Source organism: Peromyscus eremicus, chromosome 15 (genome assembly GCF_949786415.1).
Source record: "Peromyscus eremicus chromosome 15, PerEre_H2_v1, whole genome shotgun sequence".
Classification (NCBI taxonomy): Eukaryota; Metazoa; Chordata; class Mammalia; order Rodentia; family Cricetidae; genus Peromyscus; species Peromyscus eremicus.
The window spans coordinates 23462925-23481567 of NC_081431.1; the positions used below are offsets into that span (position 1 = coordinate 23462925).

The 18643-nt window shown below is 43.7% G+C and overlaps 1 long non-coding RNA gene across 1 annotated transcript; it reads right to left on the reverse strand.

Annotated features, from left to right (window-relative positions):
- On the reverse strand, positions 1 to 10818 carry LOC131925614 (uncharacterized). Its single transcript, XR_009383307.1, has 3 exons — positions 10689 to 10818; positions 1364 to 1503; positions 1 to 225 (listed from the first exon to the last, which is right to left on the reverse strand). It is a non-coding gene; the product is annotated as an uncharacterized LOC131925614 (long non-coding RNA).
- Positions 10819 to 18643: the final 7825 nt, after the last annotated feature.

Below are 18643 nucleotides of genomic sequence, written 5' to 3' on the forward strand. Positions count from 1 at the left end.
AGGGGCATATGGTTTTCTTGGTAGAGTGCTTGCCTTGCATTCAAAGCCCTGGGTTCCATCTCTAGCACTGCATAAACCAGGTGTGGTGGCACAAATCTGTAGCACCAAGGCTTGGTACGTGGAGGTGGGAGGATAAAAACTTCAAGGTCGACAGTGTCATCCAGTGTCATACAACAGGGCTGAAGCACATATTAAGTCACAGAACTGTGACAGCATACACAAGACCTGCATAAATTCAAGACATACAAAATCCCAGTATATACCAGGCAGTGGTGGCACACACCTTCAATGCCAGCGTTCAGGAGGCAGAGGCAGGAAGATCTCGGATCTCTGTGAGTTGGAGGCCAGCCAGGTCTACAAAACGAGTTTGAGGACAGCCAGAGCTACACAGAAAAACCCTGTCTTGAGGGGAAAAAAATCCCAACATGGACAAATGGAAGTGGGCACAAAATTTCACTGCCAACCAAGAAGCTATTTGCGATCAATACGTGTTACAAGTATGACTCTGATATCAACCACACCCCAGAGCAGGCCACCTGCACAAAACCGACTCTGTGTGTAAAACCTTTTTTGTTACAGTTTGGTGATTTTCATCTTTTTGGTTTGGGTTAGGGTTTTGAGGGTTGGGTTTTATTGTTTTGTTTTGTTTTGAGATTACAATTACATCATTTACCCCCTTTCCTTTCCTCCTTCAGAACCATCCTGTGCACCCCACCCCACTACCTCTCTCTTTCAAATTTATGGTCTCTTTTTCTTTAGCTGCTGTTACATACATGTATGTGTATGTTTACATGTACTCCTAATACAGCTGGCTCAGTCTGTATAATGTGGCTTGTATTCACATGTTTTCAGGGCTGATCATTTGGTATTACACAGCGAATTGGTGTTCTCTTCCCTAGAGAAGACTATTTCTCCAGCTCTCAGCTGTTCTTGGTAGCCTGTAGTCCTTTGTCTAGGGTTGAGGCCTCATGAGCTTTCTCCCTTCTCTTCTACATTAGCATGTCTCTTGGTGCTATCCTTGTTCTGGTTGTGTTTAGGCAACCATATTGGTAAGACCTTATGGGTGTAGCTTTTGACATTTCTAGAAGACTCTCACAGCAGTCTCCCTGTTCCTTTGACTCTTTTCTTATGTGTCTGGGTGTTTGCCGGCATGGATGTCTGTGCAGTATGTGAATGCAGTGCCTGAAGGATCCAGAAAAAGGCATCAGATCCCCTGGAAGAGTTGTGAGCTGCCATGTGGGTGCTGGGAATTGAACCAGGTTCCTGTAGAAGAGCAGCCAGTGCTCTTAACCACTGAGCCCCCCCCTCCCTTGACTCTTACAGTATTTCCACCCCCTCTTCCACAATGAACCCTGAGCCTTACTTAGCTGCAGGAGTTGTATTGCTGATATATCAGTTGGGAATGAACTCTACAACCCTGCATTTTGATTGGTTGTAGTCTGCAATGATCTCTGTCTGTTGCAAGGAGAAGTGTCCTTGATGAGGGATGAGAACTGCATTTATCTGTGAATATAAGGACAAATATTTAGAATGAAATTAGGGATTGTACTGCTTTAGTGAAACAGTGGTTATAGGTTCTCCTATATATTCAAGATCCATGAACTCTCTAGCCCTGGGTATTGGTTAGGTTTCCTGTACCAGGCATAATTTCCCTCTTGTTGAGCAGGTCCTAAGTCAATTAGACAGCTGTTGGTTACTGCCAAAGTATATGTGCCACTTTCGAACCCTTAGGGTTATTGAACCAAGCTAGTAATTGTTGTGGTTCACAGGCATCATAGCTGAGCAGAACTGTTGGTTGTTTCCCTCCTTTGGAAGTCCATATGGTGCCTTCTGGTTCCATGAAAGCTAATCCTCAAGGAGGAGTCTCAGATCATACCCAGCTCTGGTTTGTTGGTGGGGGGGGGGTGTTATTGTTGTTGTTTTATTGTTTGGGGGGGATTTTGTTTTGTGTTGTGTTGTGTTTTTTCAAGAAAGAGAAAGAACATGAAGTAAGGGGGTAAGGAATTGGAGAGGATATGGGAAAGCTTGGAAGAGGGAAAAAATACGATCAAAATATACTATATGAAAATTTAAAAAAATAATTTTAAAACTATAATAAAAAAGGGCCAGTGTGATGGCACACACCTTTAATCCCAGCACTGGGGAGGCAGAGGGAGGTGGATCTCTGAGTTAGTAAAGTGGTGGTTATAGGTTATAGGTTACTGGTTATAGGTTATAGGCCAGCTGATCTACAAAAAAAGTTCCAGGACACCAGGGCTACATGAAGAAATGTTGAGAGAGAGAGAGAGAGAGAGAGAGAGAGAGAGAGAGAGAGAGAGAGAGAGGAGAGAGAAGAAGGAAGAAGGAGGAGGAGGAGGAAGAAGAGAGGAGAGGAGAGGAGAGAGAAACGGGAGTGGGAGAAGTTCAATATCATCCTCAACCTCAGAGTTTGAGGCCAGTCTGGGAAACACGAGACCTTGACTCTTAAAAAAAATTGCATATGCACACAAAGAAAATATAAACTTCTTTTAGTATTTTTTAAAATTGATTCCTAGATGTGTTTTGTGATGTTTGACATATTTAGTGTCATTTTACATCTTTTTTTTTTTTTTTTTTTGGTTTTTCGAAACAGGGTTTCTCTGTGTAGCTTTGCGCCTTTCCTGGATCTCGCTCTGTAGACCAGGCTGGCCTCGAACTCACAAAGATCCTCCTGGCTCTGCCTCCCGAGTGCTGGGATTAAAGGCGTGTGCCACCACCACCCGGCTACATCTTATTCTTACTGGTACATAAATCATAGAACAGCCTACAACTTTTTAGACCTGAGAGTCTAAGAAAATTGAGGCTGTTAGGAGGATCACCTTCCTAGCCACCAGCGTCTAGTCTCTGTGTCCCATTGATTCTACCTCCTACTTCCTCTGGTGTCTGTTCTTCATACCACCTCACCCAAACCCCACTGTCCTTGACTCCTGTTTTGTTCAGATTTGGGTTTTTTTCAGCTGTGGCTAATAGAAATTTTATCTCAAACTGGCTGATTTTTTTTAAAGTGAATGTATCACCTGATGAAATAATAAATCTAGAGTGGTGGCTTCAGGCTTATTTGGTTGATGCAGCAGCTGTCTACATCTTTGGGTCCATAGGCTCATTTAGTCTCTACCCTAACTCATCCTCTGACTGATTTCAAAATGACTGGCTATTGCTTATCCCGGCATTACTGCAAGACAATGGAAAATGGCTCATCTCTTCCTGTGGCTCTTAACCCAGAGACCCGCCCCCACCCAGCATGCCTTTCCCCATTGGTTAAAAATGGGCACCTACTGCACTATTGCAATGATGCTCCTCAGGGAACTGTCTGACTAAGTGGCCTAAACACTCTGGATTTATCTCCCTACAGTTCTGGAGAATTGGAATCCAAGGAGAATGTGCCAGCAGGACTCCCCTTCCAAGCCCCTCCCTGCCTGGCTTGGAGAGAGCCACCTTCTCACTGTGCTTTCTCGCAGTCTCTTCTCTGCGTGCATGTATCCTTGATGTCTCCTCTTGTGGTCAAATTTCCTCTTCTATAAAACATACCAGCCAAGATCCAGCAAGAGAGCTTAGCATGTAAAAACACTTGCCACCAAGCTTGACAACCTAAGTTCAACCCCCATGATCCTTATGTTAGAAGCAGAGAACTGATCCACACGAGTTGTCCTCTGACTTCCACAGGTGTGCCATGGTACATGAATACTCACATACATACACTCCTGTGTGTTTAAACACATAGAGAGAGAGTAAATAAAAATAAGAATTGTAATATACATATATGAAAAGTTTATTTATATACACACACATACCAGGGGTACTGGATCAAGACCCACCTTAGTTACCTTGTTTTCATTTACTCGCCTTATTAAAAACCCTATACCTAATCACATTCTGAGCTGGTGAGGTGGGATTTCCACATAAAATTGAGAGGACCATAATTCACCTCAACTTGTGTCAATTCCTGAACTAATTTCTGGCCAAGGAGGTGAAACTGCCCCACTTGTCTTTTTTTTTTTTTTTTTTTTTTTTTTTGGTTTTTCGAGACAGGGTTTCTCTGTGTAGCTTTGCGCCTTTTCCTGGAACTCACTTGGTAGCCCAGGCTGGCCTCGAACTCACAGAGATCCGCCTGGCTCTGCCTCCCGAGTGCTGGGATTAAAGGCGTGCGCCACCACCGCCCGGCTCTTTTTTTTTTTTTTTTTTTTAAAGATTTATTTTTATTTATTATGTATACAGTGTTCTGTCTGCATATACACCTGCAGGCCAGAAGAGGGCGCCAGATTTCATTACGGATGGTAGTGAGCCACCATGTGGTTGCTGGGAATTGAACTCAGGACCTCTGGAAGAACAGGCAGTGCTCTTAACCGCTGAGCCATCTCTCCAGCCCCTGCCCCACTTGTCTTAAGCTAATCATCTGGGCACGGGCCAGACGCTGGGAGTTTTGTGACAAGGCCTCTGGCCTCTGTTGTGTGCCTTGCTTAGCCCTCTTCTATCTCTAGTATTGGTCCACTCAAACTCCTCTGCACGCTGGTGCCAACAGGAATCCTTATAAAATACAAGCCTTATCTAGGAATGATGGTCCACACCTGTAATCCCAGCATTTGGGAGACAGGAGTAGAATGATCCAGACTTCAAGGTCGTATTTGTCCACAGAGTGAGTTCAAAGCCAGCCTGGGGTACATAAGACCTTGCCTTAAAAAAAAAAAAAAAGAAAAGAAAAGAAAAGAAACTCACACACAAAATTATTGCTATAATCCCATTAAAAATGCTCCTGTCACCCTTCAGCTAAAAAAAATAAATTCAAAGCCCATATTTTAGAGGTTGTTATCAATTACCTGTTGCAACAAACCACTCCACGACTTCACGACTTAGTAATTTAAAACAGGAATCATCTCTTTTATCTACGAGGCCACAGTTTGAGCAGCACGTAGAGGGCATGACTAGCTTCTGCTGTGTTATCATCTGCTGGGTCATTCCCAGGCTTTCCCTCCCTTTACTGCCAGGGTGGGATTTTAGTGCTGAATCACTGTCACATTTGAAAGCAAAACAAGCCACTGGCTGGTGGTCAGTGTTGTATGACTGCATGGCAGCGCATCTCTCCAGTCTTTCTCTTGTTCTCTTCGGAACTCACGTGTGATGTAGATCGACTTCCCTGATAGCTGAATTTCCTTAAGCAACAGCAGACATAGAACCAGAGGCATTAATAGTGTAGCTGTGAACCAGTGAGTGTTATATCTGCTATTGACGATGATGAGCTCGAAGGTGGGGATGACAGCAAGGTCAGGAGACAGAAACTGCTCCAGTGACCTTTCTGCTTATGCTACAGACTAAGCTGGACAGAGCTGGAGTCTCCGTTGTGTGGAGTGACAAGCTGGAATTTTGGGGCAGGTGAGAGCATGATGTCAAGAATACGAGAAAAGCAGAGCCTTGGATTGGATCCCAACCCTGAGAAGAGAAGAAAAGAAAAGAAAAGAAAAGAAAAGGGTATAAACAGAAAGATGAAGCTTGCTTTTGCAGACCTGCTCTGTGTGGACTTGACTTTACTGTCGGTGGTCCCTCCAGTTCAAAGTGTGCTGGGTGGTTGGGGGAGATTTGGAAGTATGTGTGTGTCCTGAGGATGAATCCTGTGAAGAAAGCCCCTCCCTCCCACACCACCTCAATCCATCCCAGCATCTGTATCCCCAGGTGATTTGTTACGTTTGACTGTTTTTAAAATATACACACTTTATTGTTCAACAAATATATGCACATATAGAGAGAGTGGGTACAGACAAATATGGAGCATAATAAATTATAGAAAAGCAAATATCTGTGGATTACAGCCATGTCAAGAAATAAAATCTTATCTACACCTCAGAAGCATCAAATACATTCCTTCCACATTACAAAGCCTTCCCTCCCTCTAAAGTAAACACCAGGCCAGTGGTGATCATTTCCTTGTTCCCATACTACACTGCCTTTCTTGTTGTGTGTTTGCAGTGTAGTTTGGGATCTTTGTTGTTGGTTTGGTTTGGTTCATTTGCTTTTTCATTTGAAACAAGGTCTCACTATACAGATCCAGCTGTCCTGAAATTCACAGAGATCCACTTGTCTCTGCGTCCAAGCGCTGTGATTAAAGGTGTGCGCTATCACACCTGCCCCCATATGTAAAACGTTTTAGATCTGCTTAGATGGGCACACACAAGCCCTCAGTATTTTTATTTAAATTACATCTTAATTTATCATTTCAGGAAAAAAATGTTCCATTTTTTAAGGGAAAAGAGATTGGAGGGGACAATACACTGTGGTGAGGAAGGCGTGGAGGCATAAGAGGTTCTCAGCTGTGGTAGCAGCTTGCTCCTCACTCACATTTAAGTAGATCAGAAAGCAGAGCAGATAGATGACCGTGGAAGCTCCACCTGGTGTCTTTAAAATACTTAATGCACACACCTTTAATCCCAACACTCAGGAGGCAGAGATAGGCAGATCTCTGTGAGTTCCAAGCCAGCCTGATCTACATAGTAAGTTCCAGGACAACCTGGACTATGTAGAGAGACCCTGTCTCAATAGGTAGTTAGATAGATAGATAGATAGATAGATAGATAGATAGATAGATAGATAGATAGATAGATAGATAGATAGACAGAATATTGAATAAAGCACATTTCATATTTATCTGGATTTTTTTGCTTTCTCATAGAAATGATTTATAACTTCTCTGTAGAGATTTATGTATTTTCTAGTTATTCCTAAATACTTGACTTATAACCCAAACTGTATTTTTATGGTGCTAGGGATCCAGTTTAGGTTGCTGTAAATGCTGGACAAGCACTATACCACTCAGTGACACCCCAGCGCCTACAACCCAAGCTATGTAGCTCAGGCTGGATCTGAACTCATGATCCTCCTGCCTCTGCCTCCTGAATGACTGATTACTAACTACTTGACATTTTTTTATATTGTTGTAGATATTTCCTTTTTAAATTTCAGTTTCATCTTGTTTGATATGCACATGGAGAAACACACTGGTTTTAATGTAGACTTCACATCTAGCAAAAACATTCTCTTGTTCACTGATCTGTGAATTATTTCAGATTTCCTACATAACAGTTATGTCATCTGAAAACAGTAACTATTGTTCCTTCCTTACCAATCCCTGTGCCCTTTTCTTTTTCTTACGTTACTGCAAGTGTCTCCGGTGTTACACTGAATAACAGAAGAGGAAGTGAACGCCATCCTTTCCCATCATACAAGGAAAGATTTCAGTGCTGTGCAGCTAAACATAATGTTGTTACACATATTTAAGGTTTATTTTTAAGTATATGTATGTCTGTGTGCCTGGGTGTATGTCTGTGTGTGTGTGCACATGTGTGTAGGTGCCCTCAGAGTCCAGAAGAGGGTGTCACATCCCTTGGAGCTGGAGTTACAGAGGATTGTGAGCCACCTGATGGGGTGCTGGGAACTGAACTCCAGTCCTCTGGAAAAGCGGGAACCATTCTTAACTGCTAAGCCATCCCTCTTGCCCATGTTGCATATTTTTTTAAATAAATAACCTTTGTTGGGTTTTGAAAGTTCCCATATTATTTTAGTTATTTAATGAACAAAAGTTCAAATTTCATTAATGGATTTGTGTGTGTGTGTGTGTGTGTGTGTGTGTGTGTGTGTTGTGTCTACTTGTTCATGTGTGCGTATGTATGTGTGCATTTAGTGACCAAAGGCTGACATTGGGTATCTTCTTCAATCACTCTACACATATTTTTTTTTGAGACAGACTATCTCACTGAGCCAATGTGGCTAGACTAGAACCAATTTGGCAGCCCCAGGAGTCTGTCCATCTCTGCCTTCCTACGCCTGGGATTACAGGAACATGCCCTGTGCCCAGCCTTTTGTATGAGTGCTGGGGATCCAAACTCATGCTTGTGCAGCAAGTTCCTTATCAAATGAGCTATCTCCCTGGCCCCCGTGAGTCCGTTTTTGATAGTGGGAGAATTTAGATTGTATACATCACCCTTTCAGATCTATCAAAGGATGATATTATCTTTATTCTCACATTGTGTTTATCCTCACTTTGTCATGAGACAATAAACATCCTGATCTTAACTGTGTATCTACAAGACCTAGAACTCTAGTGATCTTGCAGGAGCCCCTGGAGCAAGAACCCCCAGGTGAAGACCTGAGTGACCTGCAGTCAGCCTCAGGGAAAACTCGGGGCCTGGATGCCAGAGAGCCCTGCTTAAGCAGTGCCTGTCCAACCACTCATCCTACAGAATGGCCATTCCTACTGCAGGGCTCCCCCACCTGTGGGAGCCCAGCTGGGAGACCGACTCCCACGTTCTACAACAGGTACTCTTGAGGAGAGAGGGCTGAGATTTAGATAGAAGGAGAGGGGAGAGAAACAGATAGAAACACAGGATAGCCTCAGGAGGGCCTGGATCCTTATCCACCAGCCCTTTCTGTCTCTTCTAAAGGGCCACTTATAGGAATGACAAGAGGTGGAACAAAAGACCTCCCCCTAGCTCAGCCAAGTGTAGACCCTTCCAGTCACCTAGTAACCAAGCACAGGGTCAATGCAGCCCTGCTGGGGAGAAGCAAGCTCAGATCTCACTAGGAAACCTTTGTGGGCCTCCACATCCACCTCCTATCAGCACCTCTATACCCAGTGACCCCATCTGGAGACACCACAGAGTTCTGAGTGCTAGTGGACAATGCCTGCCCCTCACCTTCTTCCCCACCGCAGGGGAGACAAGCAATTAAAAATTACATGTTTCTTCTAGCAGAGAAGGATGCTGAGCTCAGTGGAGCCCTAAGACAGACAGGCAGCAACTTTGGAAGGGAGGTATCTCCTCAGAAGTGAATACAATTGCTGAACAGTTTCACTAACTCATCCTCAAGTGGCACTGGTCCCCAGATGGCACGTCCAATCACTGGCCAATACACACATCTTCTGGTGCTCTATTACCTACTCCATTTCTCCTGCTCCAGTACCATTCCACAATTCTCTGAGTATCACAGCTACCTGCCCTTCCTCTCAGAGGAATGGAGCCCTTCCTTATAGGTGTTGCTCCATCCTTGTGCACAGGGTTATCTTAGTGCAATAGTAAGGCCATTGCATTATTTACATGGCTCCTTTAGCAGTTCCTAGGAAACGTTTATGAAACTGTACTTGTTAAGCTAATATTTTCTTTGTTCCACAGCTTTATAGACTTACATAAGAGAATTGAACTATATCTGGTTCTAAGACCAGTGTTCAAATAACATGTATACCTCCTGTAAGACTAGAGTTATCACTTTACTGTCTCTAATGATGATTCATGTTCATTCAGTAGCATATCATAGTTTGCCATTCATCCTGCATAGTACATAAAGCAATGGTACAGTTCACTGATTAAGTCGTTAGATTTAGTGGCTGATAATTCTGACATCAGCAGAGAGTTGCTATAATGGAAAGAAAGAACTTCCTGGAAGCCTGAAGACTAGAGCTCAAATCCAGGGTCTGGTACTAGATACAACTGGTTTCCATGTTGACTTTACATCCATCAAAAAATATTCCTCCCGCCGGGCGGTGGTGGCGCACGCCTTTAATCCCAGCACTCGGGAAGCAGAGCCAGGTGGATCTCTGTGAGTTCGAGGCCAGCCTGGGCTACCAAGTGAGTTCCAGGAAAGGCATCAAAACTACACAGAGAAACCCTGTCTCGAAAAACCAAATATATATATATATATTCCTCCCATGTTCATTCTGATCATTGATTGGCAGATTTTAGATTCTCTTTTTTTAAGACTTACTTTTATTATTGTGTATGTGTACATGTGCTCCTCGAACATTCAAATGCCCAGGGAAGCCAGAAGAGAGCATTAGGTCCGCTGGAGCTGGAGAAGCCAGATTCTTCCTCATACCCCTCCAGCAGCCCATAATATATGCAGATGGCCTAAGTTTACCAATTGGATTTTGTAGCCCAGAATCCTGACCCTTGATATAGAGAGGCAAATGTTACAGTTTGAATATGAAATGTCCAATACAGCTTCATGTGTTGAACGCTTGGTCCCAAGATGGTGAAACTATTTGGGGTGGTTCTGGAAATTTTGGGAAGTGCAGTCTAGTTAAAGAAAGTAGGTACTGAAGGCATGCCATTGAAGGTTACACTTCGTCCCAAGGTCCTGTCTCATTCTCTGCTCCCTACACCTCATGAGTGGAAAACTCTGCTGAGTGATCCTGCTCATGATGCTCTGCCCGAGCATGCAAAGCCAAGAAACTGTGGGCTAAACCTTCGGGAGCCATGAACCAAACAATTCTTCCTCTCTTAATTGTTCTTGGGAGTATTTGGTGTAATCAGACTTTTTCTTTGAGACCTCCAGCTCCTCAATAATGACATGGAGACTCATTATTAATTATGAAAGCTCGGTCAGTAGCTTAGGCTTGTTTCTAACTAGCTCTTATAACTTAAATTAACTCATTTCTATTAATTTACTTTCCACCTGGTGGCTTTTTCACCTCATCTCCATATTGTCCATCCTATTTGCTCTGCATCTCCTGGCTTCTCTCTGCAGCTCCACCATCACCTTCTTCCCAGCATTCTCTTTGCCCCCAAAAATCCTGCCTAGCTATTGGCTGTTCAGCTTTTTATTAAACTAATCACAGTGACATATCTTCACACAGTGTAAAGGGACAGTCCACAACAATTTGTGTCACGGTTACACTAAAAGAGCTAACTTACAAAGTTGGAGAGCTGGTGCAGCAGCAGCAGCAGGAAGAACAGCAGCCTGGGGAGTCTGATGGCCAACCTGGTGAGATTCAGTCCCTGGACCAGCCATGTGACATCCTCTCTCTGTGGGTCTCTTTGTCTCTTCTGTTTTTCTTAAAATGATATAAATTATATTGGAATCAAAACCCACTCTAATCTAGAATAACCTTATTTTAAAGAATTATACCTTTAAACCCATTGCATACTTGAGATAAGGACTACAGCATATCTTCTTAGAGATCATAATTCAACCCACAATAACAATCTTCATCTTATGTGTCTCCAAATTTTTGTTTGTTTATTTTTGGTTTTCATTTTTTGTTGTTGTTGTTTCAAGACAGGGTTTCTCTGTGTAGCTTTGCACCTTTCCTAGATCTCGCTCTGTAGACCAGGCTGGCCTTGAATTCAGAGAGATCCACCTGCCTCTGCCTCCCAAGTGCTGGGATTAAAGGCGAGCACCACCACCGCCCGGCCTCCAAATTTTTTTTAAAGTAGACACATGTGTGTGGGTATGGAAGTGTGTACAAGTAGGTGCAAGTGTCTATGGAATCCAGAAGAGGACATTAAAGCCCCTGATCTGGAGCAGCAAGCAGTTGTGAGTTGTCCAACATGGGTGCTGGGAACCAAACTTAGGTCCTCTGCAAGAGCAGTACTACTCTTAACCACTGAGCCATTTATGTAGCCCGTGTCTTAAATTGTATCTATATATTTCTTTATGTATATTTATTTATCTACTCACAAGCCAGAGCTGTTTCCTCTAAACTGAAACATTCCTTCCTAGAGCGATGAGGGCAGCTCTTAAGACTTTGGAAGTAAAAGAAACATAGAAGGCCAAGGAAGTAAGCACAATTTACAAGGCTCAGAATGGTCCTGAAAATTACACATTCTAAAAGTCTTTCTCCAAGCTTATAAAAGTTGTAAAGAATTTCTAGCAGCTGGGCAGTGGTGGCACATGGCTTTAATCCCAGAACTCAGGAGGCAAAGGCAGATTTCTGAGTTTGAGGCCAGCCTGATCTCCATAGTGAGTTCCAGGATAGCCAGGGTGATGCAGAGAGACCCTGTCTCAAAACCAAAAAAAAAAAAAAACAAACTTTTTTTTCTGAAAAAAGAGACTTTCTGGTGAGCTAAATTGCTTCCTAGTCATGCAGGAATCCCCTGGGAGGCCATTTTATGAGTTCTCAGTCATGGGTGGGGGGCAGCTTTGGTGAGGTACAGGTACCTTTTTGAGTTATCTCTACTTCTGTAAATAACTCCTCACCCATAATCCTGCAAAAAGACGCCAATAAACTCATTTACTCACTGATTTGGATGAATCATCTGGACTTGGATGGAATCATCTTTGGTCGGTCATCAATGCCCTACCTGGGATGAATAGGCATTTGGTCATATCTTCCCTGGCACACATTCATGTCCAATGTCCAAGTCTGATATGTTCTGACTGTTTCTGTCCAACTCAAAACCCATATGCTGAAACCTAACACCAATGTGAGAGTATCTTGAGGTAGTAACTTTCTAAGGAGAGATCATCATGGGAGGGCCCTCCTGAATGGGACCCCTGCACTTTTAAAAGACCTCACACTCTCCACCAGATGAGACAACAGTAAGACAAGAGCTGTGCATAAGGAAGACTCACCAGAATCCAGATCTGCCCGTGTTTTTATCTTGGACGTCTCAGCCTCCAGAACTGTGAGAAATAATTCGGTCTCCTTGCCAGGTGGTGGTTTGGGCACAGGAGAGCTGGCCCCATGTGGACCTGGGTGCAGGAGAGCTGGTCTCAGCCCTCAACAGCCCCCACATGGCTCTCCACAGTAGACGGCTTCTGATGTGAGGTGCAGATGGAGAAAGATACACCTTTCCTTGGGGGACTGGCCACTAGGATTTTTTGGGGGGGCTGGATCCCCCAAGGATCCACTAAGATTTTGACCATGCTCCAAAGAGTATATGGACAGCAAAAATGGACTTGTTTTGTTTTCTCTATTTTTTTTCTTTTTTCATTCTTTCTTTTTTGGGGGAGGAACGTCATGGAGAGCAGGAGCAGACTGGCATGCACGACGTGAGATTCCCAAATAACCAATTAAAGAAATTATAGGAATAAAGAAAAAAAGCCGGGCTGGAGAGATGGCTCAGTGGTTAAGAGCACCGACTGCTCTTCCAGAGGTCCTGAGTTCGGTTCCCAGCAACCACATGGTGGCTGACAACCACCTGTAATAAGATCTGGTGCCCTCTTCTGGCCTGCAGGGACACATGCAGGCAGAATACTGTATACATAATTAATTAATAAATAAATAAATAAATAAATAAATAAATAAATAAATAAGAAAAAAGCCTCAGTGGACTAAGGTAAGCATTTAGTCTCTAATGCTCTAGAGTGTTAGCAGAAAAAAAGTAATGTGACCACAATAAGAGTTGTCACTGTGACATAAAAAGCCACAGTAACAACTCCATAGGGCATCTAGGCAACAGCATTCTCAGTCACATATTTCATGTTTGATGTACTAGAAGCAGTAAAAGAAAAAATGTACTATGTTTCAGATAACTGAAAATTGATGTTTAAAAGTGAAATTTTAGATTTGGGCTTTTAGTGCACAAATGCCTTGTGTGTTGAAGGCATCACAAATGGAGGATGGCTTGGTGGATAAAGTGTCTGCTACACAGCCTAAGGACCTCAGCTGAGATCCGCAGCCCAACATGGTTGAGCATCTGTAACCCTAGCACTGGAGGAGGGAGGAGATGGAGACAGGCGAATTCCCAAAGCATGCTGGACAGTCACTCTAGCCAATCGGTAAGGGCCAGGTTCAGTTAGTGACTCCATCTCAAAACATAATATGGAGAACAATAGAGGAAGACACTCAAAAGGACCTCCAGACACACACACACACACACACACACACACACACACACACACCAATGTGCACACCACCTGTGCACACACAATCATGCTTACACACACACTATACACACAGAACAAAAGTAAAGTAAAACCGCATTAAAAGAACTGATAGAATTTAAGGGAAAGTTACCAGACTTAACCATGAGATTTGTTGTTGTTTTGTTATACATATAAATATTTTACCTACATATATGTATGTACGCTGTGGAATAATCCTTTTGTATACTGTAAAGATTTGTCACTCAAACTGGTTTAATAATAAAGCTGACTGGCTGACAGCCAGGATTTTCAGGGCAGAAAGAATGCTGGGAGGAAGAAAGGTGGAGTCAGGAGATGCCAGCCAGTTGCAGAGGAAGCAGGAAGTGTAGAAAATGAGGTGAGATGCCAGCCAGTTGCAGAGGAAGCAGGATGTGTAGAAAATGAGGTAATAAGCCATGAGCCATGTGGCAGAGGGTAGATTAGAAATATGGGTTAAGGAGCTGGAGAGATGGCTCAGCGGTTAAGAGCACTGGCTGCTCTTCATGAGTTCCTGAGTTCAATTCCCAGCAACCACATGGTGGTGGCTCATAACCATCTTTAATGAGATCTGGTGCCCTCTTCTGGCCTGCAGACAGAACACTGTATACATAATAAATAAATCTAAAAAAAAAAGTATTTAAAAAAAAAAAAAAGAAATATGGGTTAATTTACATGTAAAAGCTAGCTGGTAACAAGCCTGAGCTACCAGGTGAGCATTTATAAATAATATTAACTTTCTAAGTGGTTATTTGGGAGTGGCTGTGGGACAGAAACTTCAGCCTACATATGTATGTCTACTATGTGTGTGTTGTGTGCCTGATGCTCAAGGAAGCCAGAAGAAGGCATCAGAACCCCTGGAACTGGAGTTACAGACAGTTGTGAACCATCATGTGAGTGCTGAGAGTTGAATCCAGGTCCTCTGGAAGAGCAGCCAGTGGTCTTGGCCACCAAGCTGGTGCCACATAGCAATAACCTGTCTCTAGATAGATAGATAGATAGATAGATAGATAGATAGATAGATAGATATGGGGGCATATTGCCACAGGCTTTTAATCCCAGCACTCAGGAGTCAGAGATTGGAGGATTTCTGTAACTTTGAGCCCAGCCAGGGCTACATAATGAGACTTTGTTTTAAAGCAAAACAAAATTTAGTAGTGCTGTGACATGATATAGCCCTTCTACATTGAGCTCTATCTATTCAGGAGTCCTGGTGATGGACAGGGTACCTAGTGCCCTCATCTTATACACAATGCACATAGTCTGTAGCTTATCCCAGGCCACCTGTTGGTGGTACCAAAAGATCCTCTCCCTCATATTGTTCCAGTGACATAAGGAGTAATTAAAACACAGAAACAACAGGAACATGGAGATGATGGAAATAAACACAGCTGACCCTAAAATCTTTCAGAATAATCCATAATGACTCATTTCCCAAATTTATAACGTAAACAAAGCTGCTAAGAAAGAAAGGCACCTGGGGGCTGGAGAGATGGCTCAGCAGTTAGTGTCGGAGCCTGCCGACAGTCAGCTGGGTAGCTGGGTAGAGGTGTGTGGATTGAAGAGACAATGAAGAAGACAGAAAAGAGTCGAGAGGTCTGCTGGTCAATGCCAGACAGCCCCGAGTTTATTTCACAGCCACCTTATATACAGTCTGGAAGGACAGAGGTAGAACAATGCACAGCACAGGCATTCAACCACTGTCTATCCTGCCTTGCGTCAAGGAGCAGGCAGTTTCATTTTCTATCTCAATGTACCTCTGGCTGGCATCAGCAGACTGCATCTAGCTAGATAGTGTGTTCCTTCTTGTGGGCTAATCAGGACTTTCTCACAGCCCTTCAAGGAGACTCTGTGGGCTAATCAGGACTTTCTCACAGCCTTGGAGCAAGCAAGCCTGAACTCTATAGACTCAGAACAGACTTTAGATTCAAACTGGGAAACTGAGTCAGTTGTGGGCTCCCACAAGTTAGGAGTACTGACTGTTCTTCCAGCGGACCTGGGTTCAAGTCCCAGCACCCACATGGCAGCTCACAACTGTCTGTAACTCCAGTTCGAGAAGAACTGACACCCTCACACAGACATACATGCAGGCAAAACATCAATGCACATAAAATAATAAATAAAATTTTTAAAAAAGAAAGAGAGAAAGGCAGCTCCTTTGAAGTCTACCATAAAAATCCAGACAGATTATACTCAGATAACACAATATTGTTCACAAGTATACATTTGGATGGGGGAAAATGGATGCTCTGGACAAAAGAAGTTAACCATAGGGCTGAAGAGGTGACTGGCTGTCCTGCTACTTGGCTTGAACCACTCCTTTCCACCAAACCCTGAGGTGCAGATGGGAGGCTCGTCTGAGATACGGAGAAACTGAACAAAGCACGGTGTGGTGGCTAGCGCCTGTAACGACTACACTTGCTGAAGCAGGAGGACTGCTGAGTCCAAGGTCGGCTTGGACTACAGAGTGAGACCTTGACTGAAAAAAAAAAAGTCAACTATAAGAAGGACTATCTGATCCAACAAGTACAGGCTAGGCACTTAAAATCTTCCAGTCAACTAACTTTAAATCCTTACTATATGAACTACCTAGACCCTGAGCATACAGAGACAATGTGACACATTCCTTCAAGAGACCACATTCTAGAAAGGAAACCAGGTGAGGATGCATGGGGACAAGCTCACCATAGGTACAGAGACTGGCAACCTGCCAGACGAAGTGGACACTGATTGGCCAATAAGTAACTAGCTGTCCACGAGTCAGGGAGAAAACGGGACAGAACACTCCAGAAAAGGAAGAAAACACCCAAGATGACATAAAGATTCTAAGAGCATAACCCAGACCGCTGAGAACTGCGGGCCAGTCATTCTCTGTGGCTGAAATGTATGTTGTGAGGCAAGTGATAACAGTGTCTCCTGGATGACTTTAAATCCTCTCAAGCTGGCAATAAAGATTAATCATCACAGCTGGCACATGAGAAGAACTGAGAGTCTCTGTTTGTTAGCAACACTAGCTATCCCTTGGGGACTATGGACTTATCTCCCGGGGATTGTGGACTTCAAAGGGGACCAGAAGTCTCCTTACAATGGGAGAGGATGAAAGCCAGAGGGATTTCAACCAGTGCCAACCCTGCATGATCCCCAGGCTGGTGAGACACCCTAGGAAAGTACCAATTACGTTAAAGTTTATGATGCGAAGCTGTTCTATAGTAATATGTGTGAATGATCCTATTATTAGAAGACACATAGTTATTTAAGGTGAAAGGGCCATGATTAACTTCCCTTCAAGTGATTTTCTAAAGTGTGCATGTCAGTGAATGGAGAAGGGGTTAAAACAAATATGGCAAAGTATCAACAACAGTGAGCCCAGGTAAAGGAGTTCCAGGCAGCTGTGAGCCTAACTGTGGTCCTCTGTAGTGGGTAGCCATTCCAGCTTTGATCTGGAAGTTCCAACCCCCATTGAGACTTCGGCAACTGTCACGCCTACAAGGCAGGGCCAAGGGAGGCACCTGGGGACTCTCTGGATCCGCGGGCGCGCTCTCTGTTCCGGGACCCTGGATGGTGGAGGTGGACCAAGCAGAGCTCCAGAGAACACCGCTGGACTGCGATACACCTTCCCTAGACCCCGCGACCTACCTATCCCTTAATTTGTAAGTTACGCCATTAAATAAATCTCCTTTCAACTACGTGAAGTGGCCTTAATAATTTCACCAATAGTCCTCTGTGAGAGCAGTCTGTGCCCTTAGCTGCCGAACCACCTCTCCAGCTCTATTTCTGTTTTTTGAGACAGGGTTTCACTATCGAGCTCAGTCTGCCCTCAACCTTACTGTGTAACTCAGAATAACAGTGAACTCACAGAAATCCTTCTGCCTCAGCATCCCAGAGTGCTGCAATTACAGGTATCACCATTATTGTTAGTGTAAATGCATTCTTATTAAGGATCAATTCAATAATTGATACCACGTTTGCATATGCATATTAATGTGTATTATGTAAAAATCTCTTGGTGTTTATTTCCTATTCTTCCCTGAATATTTACTGCAGAAAAAGTTTGTTTGTTTGTTTGTTTTTAAGAATCAGTGATGCTGAGCACAGCGGCACATGACTCTATTCTCTGCACTGAAGAAGAGGCAAACTGTCAGGAGTTCAAGGTCATCCTCAGTCACAAGTCTAAAAAGCTAGAATAGTGGCTCACACCTGTAATCCCAGCACTGGAAAGAGGCCAAGGCAGGAGGGTCACCCTGAGTTCCATACCCTCTTGGACTTAGTGATTTCCGGATCAGTCTCATAAACAAACAACCGCCTACTATTCTCCGATCATAAGGAGAGGTGAGGAGTCACTTGGTGATAGGGTGTCATGCCTAACGTGCAACCCCAAGCACTGGAAATAAATAAGCTCGGAGTTCCTAGTTTGCCTATTTGCTTTCACAAAACTATGGGACACTTTTCCGTGTTATTAAATAACCCTTAAAAACAATACTTGGTTTTATTTTAGATAAGTCTTACCTTACTAAAACTCACAGTCCTTCTGTCTCAGCCATCCCAGTGCTGAGAGTTCGATCCCCAGCCTTTAAAGACAAGATGCTGTCTTCAACTTTTTTGTTTTGTATTTATGTGATGGAGCTGAGAACGGAACCCATTCCCTCATGCATGCTAGACGCGTGTTCTACTGTGGGCTCCGAGCGCCCATAAAAGTCACACTTCGATTTTGATTTTTTTTTTTTCCCCTGTGTAAGCCTGGCTGGCCTGGCACTCGGTATGCAGACCAGACAGGCCTCAAATTGAACGATTCCTCCTGCCTCTGCCTCTCCCTACCAGGGCTGGAATTAAAAGTGCACACACGAGGCCGGGCGGTGGTGGCGCACGCCTTTAATCCCAGCACTCGGGAGGCAGAGCCAGGCGGATCTCTGTGAGTTCAAGGCCAGCCTGGGCTACCAAGTGAGTTCCAGGAAAGGCGCAAAGCTACACAGAAAAACCCTGTCTTGAAAAACCAAAAAAAAAAAAAAAAAAAAAAAAAAAGTGC